Consider the following 9597-nt stretch of genomic DNA (forward strand, 5'->3'; position numbering starts at 1 on the left):
TCTATTCATAACCAGAAGTTATGTAATCTTAGTGTATATGGTCCAAAATTTGATGAACCCTCATTCTTCCACAAACTCTTCCATGCACTTTCAAAACACGGGGATTGTTCTCTAATTATTGGGGGTGACCTCAACTTTGGTCTAAATGAGGAAATAGACAGGCTGAATACAACAGGGTCTCAGCGTAGTTGGCAGTCATTAAATATAGTCAAACAATACATGAGTGATTTTGGTCTTTGCGATGCATGGCGTTCTCTTCATCCTAATAGTAAGCAATATACTTTTTTTTCAAATGTTCACCACTCGTATTCTCGTTTGGACTATTTCTTAATCAGCAGCTCGCTGCTGTCGGACGTTTCAGATGCTGTAATTCATCCTATCGCTATTAGTGATCATGCTCCTGTTACTTTAACCCTAACAAATAAAAAAAATAACCCCACAAAACAAGAGCTGGAGATTTAATACATTGCTGCTTAAAGATGAAGAATTTAATAAATTTTTCAAAGAAGAGTGGGCTTCATACTTAGAACATAATGATCTGCCAGGCACTTCAGCACCTATACTTTGGTGCTCTAAGAAGCAGTGTGTTTTGTGCCACTGTTCAGCATAGGAGCAACAAAGGGTAACAAACTTGGTACCAAACAAAAGAGTCAATGGAGACGATCGAAACAAGCCCACTTGAGCCCATGTAGCTTTTTCCTTTGTCTCCCAGCAGCTGGGTTTTTCTCCTTGCTTAGGAGGCCTCAATGGGGCCTCCTAGAAACCAGTGTTTTGTGCCACTGTTTAGCGAAGGAGCATCGTAGCCTCACAAACTTGGTACCAAACGAAACAGTAAATAGAGACGATCGAAACAAGCCCACCTGAGCACATGTGGCTGTTTCTTTTGTCTGCCAGCAGCTGTTTTTTGACCTTAATGAGGCCTTAATCAGGGCCTCCTAAAAAGAAGTGTACCAAACTTGGTACTGTCATGGTTTTCAGATGACGAGCCCACATGCAGATACGATCGGGAAGCAAAGCACAGTTTTAAGATGTTTATTTAGGAAACAGGCAGATATAACGGACGGGACTACGGACAACTCGGCAGGGTCAGAACGTCACGGCTGGAGAGACTGCAAAGAGAAGAAGAGTAAGTGACTCTGAAAGGTGAACCAGGAGAACTACTAGAAGCTGCGCTGCTTACCATAAAGCTGGGCGGACCTAACCGGGGAGAAGTAGCGCCGAGGGAACTCTGTGATCCTACCCCTGTTGGTGTTCGGCAGCTAGTGGCTGAGGGTGGCTGATGTTACTGGTGAGGGATCCAGAGTGAGCCTCCTCGGAAGTGGGTGACAGATGGATTGACCAGAGTGAGGGAAGAACCAGCGGAATCCGGGAGGGGGAATCTCAGGCCCCGCTGGGTAACATCCAGGGAGTATGAGGGGTGAGCCAGAGCAAAATCTGAGCAAGAGGATTCTGTAGGTCTGGTTCTTTGGACAAGACGTCAAGACAGGTGAGTGCATCCAAGCACCAAAAACTGTGACAGAAACAGGGAGATCCAAAATTAGTCAAAGTTCAAAGACGAAAAAACTGACAAGCAGGTTTTCAGGAGTTGGGTCAGAGGCCACGTCGTACCACGACTGCTTAAGGCTCTGGCGTCTTCCATCTGTCAGCGCTCTGCTTAAGAAGCCAGAGGAAGCCGCCTGCAACGAGCTGCAGGTGTGGGCCACGCCCCCTCAGCCAAATAGGCACACCTGAGGAGTAGAGTTAGAGCAGGACAACACAGAGAACCCTGACAGGTACCAAACCAAAGTTTAATTTAAAAGGATCAAAACAAGCCCACTTTAGAACGGGTAGCCCCCTCCTATGTCCTGCAGTATCTGTTTTTTGACATTACTGTGGAAAAAATTAGGCGTACAGAATGAGGGATGGTGTACGGGCCTGTTTTCCATTGGTTAATGGCTTATTTGCCCACCCAGCATAGTGCCAACATGTCTGAAACTGCACTACACGACCACAACTACGGACCGTAGCTTGTTTAATTATGCATGTTTAGGAGGGGCCAAGGTGTACGGAAAGAGGGAGGCTGTACAGGCAACATGGGAGTATAAAACGGCTCTCTGCCCCCTATATATAGGGGCTAAGGGGTGTAGCAGAGTGGATACATAACGCGGTTGGTTACGGGCTGATGCTGGGACTCATTGGAAATCAAGCTTTAACAAATATACCACTGTTGTGTCTGAAACTGCACTACACGACCACAACTACCGGGGGAGGGGAACAGTGGGGAAGCTTTTGCTATTGGCCGAGAGCATGGCCTATTTAATTATGTGGGTTTAGGAGGGGTCAAGGTGTACGGAAGGAGGGAGGCTGTACAGGCAACATGGGGGTATAAAACGGCAGAGTGGATAACAACATTGCCTTCCACCCAGAGGAGCAGGGTTCAAATCTCACCTCAGCCATCACATTCTCATTTACAACATTAAAGCAAATAAACATCTTGTACTTTGAAATATTTTTCTAATATCTTAATAGGACTCTGGAAGGGAAATTTGGAAACAGATTTAATAATAATTTGAACATTATCTTTTAAAAAGTGGCGTTTTTTTTAGGTCCTAGATGTACATAACGCGGTAGCTGATGTACATATAAAGTGTACATAACGTGGTAGGTGACGTACATATAAACTGTACATATCACGGTAAGTGACGGACATATAAAGTGTACATAACGGCGTAGCTGCCGTACATATAAAGTGTACATAACGGCGTAGCTGCCGTACATATAAACTGTACATATCACGGTAGGTTACGTACATATAAAGTGTACATATCACGGTAGGTAACGTACATATAAAGTGTACATAACGCCGTAGCTGCCGTACATATAAAGTGTACATAGCGGCGTAGCTGGCGTACATATAAACTGTACATATCACGGTAGGTGACGTACATATAAAGTGTACATATCACGGTAGGTGACGTACATATAAAGTGTACATAACGCCGTAGCTGCCGTACATATAAACTGTACATATCACGGTAGGTGACGTACATATAAACTGTACATATCACGGTAGGTGACATACATATAAAGTGTACATAACGCCGTAGCTGCTGTACATATAAACTGTACATATCACGGTAGGTGACGTACATATAAACTGTACATATCACGGTAGGTGACGTACATATAAACTGTACATATCACGGTAGGTGACGTACATATAAAGTGTACATATCACGGTAGGTGACGTACATATAAAGTGTACATATCGCGGTAGGTTATTTTTAATAAATATAACATTGTTTTATGAAGATCAGCATGTGGCTACCACTGTTACAAACTGTAACCTGTCCTACCAAACATTTAGAGATGTTGCCTGATGCATGTCAGAGCTCCAGCAGGGGGGGTCATCGTTCCAGCACTCTTCTCCAGCGAGAGGCACTCTTCCTGGGGAGAGGTCTCTGACTGAGACCCCAGCAGTCTGGAGGTGGCATTTTTAAATATGTGTCAAAATGTCTGTGAGTAGTGGTAAGAGCTTAACTTAGATTATCATTCATTTATTTCCTACAGTTTTCTCAAAACAGCGCAGGTTTTGTGGATGAGATCCTGCCAAAACTTGTAACCAGTGCAATGATCTGTCAGGATCCCATTGGACTTTCCCAGAGTGCCCAGTTCTTCAGAGCATGTGTTCTAATGGGGTTACAAACTGTAACCTGCTCTACCAAACATTTAGAGATGTTGCCTGATGTATGTCAGAGCTCCAGCAGGGGGGGGTCATTGTTCCAGCACTCTTACCCAGCGAGAGACACTCTTCCTTGGGAGAGGTCTCTGACTGAGACCCCCCCAGCCTGGAAGTGGGAGATTAATTTTTATTATTATTATTATTTCACATTAGGGGTCTGGAAGATATATTTGCAAACGGGTTAAATAATAATTTTAACATTATATTAAAATAAGTGGCGTATTTTTTTTTGAGTTCTGTCTCCAGCATGGGGTGGATACGAATTCAACAGGAGTAGCTCTAATTGTGCCTATGGTAAGGCAGACTTCCAGAAGGGGGGGGGGGGTCCAGTCAAGCACTCTAGCCCAGCGAGAGGCACTCTTCCTGGGGAGAGGGGTCTGACTGAGACACCCCCAGCCTGGAAGTGGGAGAGTAATTATTTTTTTTTTAATTCACATTAGGGGTCTGAAAGCTATATTTGCAAACGGGTTAAATAATAATTTGAACATTATCATTTAAAAAGTGGCGTTTTTTTGAGGTCTTAAATGTTCATAACGCGGTAGGTGACGTACATATAAACTGTACATATAATGGTAGCTGACATACATATAAAGTGTACATAACGCCGTAGCTGCCGTACATATAAAGTGTACATAACGCGGTAGGTGACGTACATATAAACTGTACATATCACGGTAGGTGACGTACATATAAAGTGTACATAACGCCGTAGCTGACGTACGTATAAAGTGTACATAACGCGGTAGGTGACGTACATATAAACTGTACATATCACGGTGACGTACATATAAAGTGTACATAACGCCGTAGCTGCCGTACATATGAAGTGAACATATCGCGGTAGGTTATTTTTAATAAATATAACATTGTTTTATGAAGTTCAGCATGTGGCTACCACTGTTACAAACTGTAACCTGTCCTACCAAACATTTAGAGATGTTGCCTGATGCAGGTCAGAGCTCCAGCAGGGGGGGTCATCGTTCCAGCACTTTTACCCAGCGAGAGGCACTCTTCCTGGGGCAAAGGGAGTCTATGGATCCTGTACGGCCGGTCCACGTTTTGGCCGCTTGGCCCTCCCAAAAACGCGCCACTTCGACGGACGCGCGGGTTCGGCCAATGGGCGAACCTTTCGCGTTTTTCCTTTCCCGCCCCCTGCCGCGCTGGCGCCATCCCCTCTCCGACAGGTTGGTGGCGCCGAAGACCCAACGCCAGCGGCAAAGGGAATCTATGGGTCCTGTACGGCCGGTCCACTTTTCGGCCGCCTGGGTCTTGTACGGCTGGTCCACGTTTCGGCCGCTTGGCCCTCCCAAAAACGCGCCACTCTGACGGACGCGCAGGTTCGGCCAATGGGCGAACCTTTCCCGTTTTTCCCTTCCCGCCCCCTGCCGCGCTGGCGCCATCCCCTCTCCGACAGGTTGGTGGCGCCGAAGACCCGATGCCAGCGGCAAAGGGAATCTATGGGTCCTGTACGGCCGATGCTCGTTTCAGCCACCTGGCCCCTCCCAAAATCGCGCCACTTCGACGGACGCCCGGGCTTGGCCAATGCGTGAACCTTTCCCGTTTTTCCCCTCCCGCCCGCCGCGGGCTGTACGGCCCTTCCCCGCCTGCGTACAGGCCGTACGGTTCGCGACCCTACCTCCGGGCGCCACACTGTGGATGGAGCCCACGCTGCGAGCGGAGAAGGGCCTTCTTTGGGGGGCCGGCCCGGCCGCGGCGAGCGTCGGCCCGCCGCCGCGCATACCTAGGCATTGGGGCCATACGGGGCTGTACGGAAATGGAGGGTCTCGTTACGCCCGCCCGCCCTGGATATTTTGGTTTTGGCCCTAGGTGGGTGGGGGGAAGACGTCTGGGGGGGGGGCTCAACAGACGTCTGTTGTGTGAGCCTCGCCTCGGGCGGCTCCCTTCACCCCCTCTCGCATTTAGACATTGAGGGTTCTGGCTAGTTGCTTGGAGGGGGGCGCTGGCACCAGCTTCGTTCCGGAGGGGGGATGGGCTGTGCCGTGCACCCCCTTCGGTGCTCCCAGTTTTCGGTGCTCCGTCTCCCAAGAACATCTCAAGTCTCCGCTAGGTGCGGAGCACATCCCCCCACGTCCTGCCCTCCTCCGCTGCGTTGGCGGGCGCCTTGGCCCTCTGGCGCATTGACGGTCCTCGGGTTTGGGGCGGGTTCCCGGGTGGGCGCCGGCCCATTCCCGGTGGTGGCTTCGCGGGGCCTGGCCCCCAGGGGGGCGGCCGGGGCCCCTGCCGCGGGAGCGGCGGCGCCCCTGGGCCCTCAGGGCCCATAGCCGGGACCACTTCAGCGCGGCCGGCTGCCGGCGGAGCCCACGGGCTCGTCCCCGCGGCTCTTGGGGGCGTCGGCATTGCGGTGGCTGGGGAATTTCCTCGGGGTCGTCTCTCCTCTTTCCTCGGGGGCGGGGGGGTTGCAGATTTCCTGTGAAGGCCCCTCTCGGGCGCACTGCTTTGGGGGCCCCTTTGGGAGTCCGGGGTTACGGGTCCCCTGACTCCTGCCTCTGTGCTCGGGGAAGGTGGGTCTTTGGGTCTTCGGTTCTCCACAACCACTATCGAACTATTTCCTTCTGGATAATTTTCACCTAAACTAGTGCACTCTCACAAACTCCCACAGGTGCTGGGTCCCAGGTATTTAATGTTCACTTATATACAGAAAGCCTATAATTTATTTATTTATTTTCTTTCATAATACATATACATATGATTTAGTAATGGTATCAAGGTGTTACTCAATTGTATCTGTTGCTTTATGTCCGTTGGTTGTGCTGTTCTTTTTGTGTCTTGTTCCAGGTGATGGAGCAGACAGAGGACGTTTTATCATTCTCTTCCTTTTATCTCTTCTTTCTTTCACCTCTTCTCTTTCTTTTTTTCTCTTCTTGTTTTTTTTACTCTAAAAAAAATTAAAATAAAAGGAAAAACAGCAATAAACGTGTTTCTTCAACGCTCTCCGTACTCTTTTCTTTCTTTCTTTTTTTTTCATCCAACACGAGAGCAGACTTGCGCTCTATGCATCTGTCACTGAGGGAAAAACGCTTTCTCTCTTCCTATCACTTCCTGTTACCGTCACGATAACGTCCGGTTTTCAAAATAAAAGACGGTTTGTATAGAAAACGTAAATCAACCCGTTTTAAACCAAATAAATTTTATATTAACCTTTTAACCAGGCGGATTACATATTACTTTAGCAATAATCCACATGTGGCCTCTGGTAATACAGTCAAAAATCTTGGTTCTATTTTTGACCAAGACAGGTCATTGAAATCCCATATTAAAAAGGTTTCCAGAGTTTCCTTTTTTCCACCTTCTAAATTAGAAACATTCTGTCCAGGAGCAATGCTGAAAACTAGCCCATGCATTTGTTACTTCAAGGCTGGACTATTGTAATTCTTTACTACTATCAGGAAGTCCACAAAATGCAGTTTAAGTCTTCAATTGATCCAAAATGCTGCAGAAGGAATTTTGATGAAAATCAACAAGAGGGATCATATTTCTCCAATTTTAGCCCTCCTTCACTGGCTTACTGTTAAATCAAAAATATAATTTAAAATTCTTCTAACATATAAAGCCCTTAATAATCAAGCTCCATCATATATCAGAGCTCTGGTTACCCCTTATGTTCCTAACAGAGCACTTCGCTCTCAGACTGCAGGTCTGCTGGTGGTTCCTAAAGTCTCTAAAAGCAGAATGGGAGGCAGATCTTTTAGCTATCAGGCTCTTCTCCTGTGGAACCAACTCCCAGTTTTGTTCCGTGAGGCAGACACCCTGTCTACTTTTAAGACTAATCTTAAAACTTTCCTTTTTCCATCCATCTATCCATCATCTTCTGCTTATCCTGGGTCGAGTCGTGGGGGTAGCAGCTTCAGTAGGGAGGCCCAGACATCCCTCTCCCCAGCCACTTGGGCCACCTCCTCCCCGGATGACTGAGCTCCTCACCCTATCTCTAAGGGAGAGCCCAGACACACTTTGGAGAAAACTCATTTTGGCCGCTTGTATCCGGGATCTCGTTCTTTCGGTCACAACCCAAAGCTCATGACCATAGATGAGGGTAGGAACGTAGATCGACTGGTAAATCGAGAGCTTGGCCTTTTGGCTCAGCTCTCTCTTCACCACAACAAACCGTTACAGCGCCCGCTTCACAGCAGACGTCGCACCAATCCGCCTGTCGATCTCCCGCTCCATCTTCCCCTCATTCCTGAACAAGACCCCAAGATACTTGAACTTCTCCAATAGAAGCTGGCACTTGGGACTTTCCTTTTTGACAAAGCTTACAGTTAGAGTGGCTCATGTTATCCTGAGCTACCTCTATAGTTATGCTGCTATAGGCTTAGGCTGTTGGAGGACACCAGGGTCTATACTTCTTCAATTTTGCATTGCTTGTTGTCATTCAAGCTTTTACCTTTTTTGTTCTCTTTTTCTTCATAGTAGGTACACCTGGTCTTGCGTTCTGTTAGGTGTGGCATCATCCAGGGAAGACAGATCAACTGCTATTACCATCTAATGTAGAACAGATTACTGGATCAATGTGTGCTTCTGTGCTTTTTTGTCTGTCTTGTTGTGTCTCTGCTATGTCTTCTGTAACCCCCAGTCTGTTGAGGCAAATGAGGGTTATACTGAGCCCGGTTCTACTAGAGGTTTTTCCTTCCTGTTAATAGGAAGGTTTTTTTCCGCTGTTGTTTCATGCTTGCTCAGTATGAGGGATTGCTGCAAAGCCATGGACAATGCAGACGACTCTCCCTGTGGCTCTACGCTTTTTCAGGAGAGAATGCTGCTTGTCAAGACTTTGATGCAATTAACTGGTTCCCTTATATAGAATTTTTTTGACCAATGTGTACAATCTGACTTAATCTGTATAATCTGATTGATTTTGACATTGTAAAGTGCCTTGAGATGACATGTTATATCTGTTCAACTTAACCCTATATCGCCATTTGTATCATATTTGCTAAATAGGTTTCTAGGGACTCTTTTCTTTGAATGTGAGCAATATTTACCTCAACAACCTGTTGGATATAATTTGATACATGTATTCTGCACCCTATTGGATTATCATTGCACTGCAGGCAGTGGAACGGCTTTTTTTCCCTTTTCAAAATGTCTGTTCACGTGAGCTGGGTCGCACGCGATTTGCAGGAAAGTTTTTTCCAGTTTTAAGGGGGTTAAGGTAACAATAACCAAAACATTCTTATTCAGTTTTTTAGAATAATGCTTTATGTTTTGAGACATTGCCCAATTATCCAGAAAGTTTTTATTTAAATCACAGTTAAACCATGTTAAAATGTGTGTATCATATTTGATACTGCAGGTATATAAGTTTCTTCATCACTGAACAGTCATGCAACATTTTTGTAAAGTAATGTATGTCCTTCCTGCCTGAATTCAGCCACATACATTTTTTAACCAATAGTTATTGTTAAATACCATTTCATAATACATTTTGGATTCTTTCACCATAACAATCATTCTAAAACCTTTGAGCAGCAGTTTATGTAATTTTAGATGTCAAAAAGAATTGAGGAAGAAGAGACAGAAAATGTCATCAACATGATATTGGATGGCAATTAAAGTGACATAAAGCAGCTAGCAGAAGATGATGAAGATGATGATGAGGACTGGACTTCCAGTTCTCATCATCATTGAGCAGTGATGAGTGATGTAAAAAGTTATAGGTTAAAAAGAACTAAAGGAAAAACTGCCTGAAGTGTTCTTTAGTTTCTAGATGTTATGGGCAAGATTTGTTTTTTTATATATAAGCCATATTGTTGTGAGCCAAAAGTTCTAACAAAAGCCTACTGTATCAAATGTGATAAAAAAATAATATCATAAAGATAAGGATATGGCAAAAAAAATTAGTTGGATTTTGTTTTCAGGCT

At 45.8% G+C, this 9597-nt stretch overlaps 1 long non-coding RNA gene across 1 annotated transcript; it reads right to left on the reverse strand.

Annotated features, from left to right (window-relative positions):
* Nucleotides 1-1057: 1057 nt before the first annotated feature.
* LOC110367294 lies at nt 1058-1652 on the reverse strand. Its single transcript, XR_004929925.1, has 3 exons — nt 1609-1652; nt 1181-1510; nt 1058-1109 (listed from the first exon to the last, which is right to left on the reverse strand). It is a non-coding gene; the product is annotated as an uncharacterized LOC110367294 (long non-coding RNA).
* Nucleotides 1653-9597: the final 7945 nt, after the last annotated feature.

This window comes from Fundulus heteroclitus, unplaced genomic scaffold (assembly GCF_011125445.2).
Source record: "Fundulus heteroclitus isolate FHET01 unplaced genomic scaffold, MU-UCD_Fhet_4.1 scaffold_60, whole genome shotgun sequence".
Taxonomy (NCBI): Eukaryota; Metazoa; Chordata; class Actinopteri; order Cyprinodontiformes; family Fundulidae; genus Fundulus; species Fundulus heteroclitus.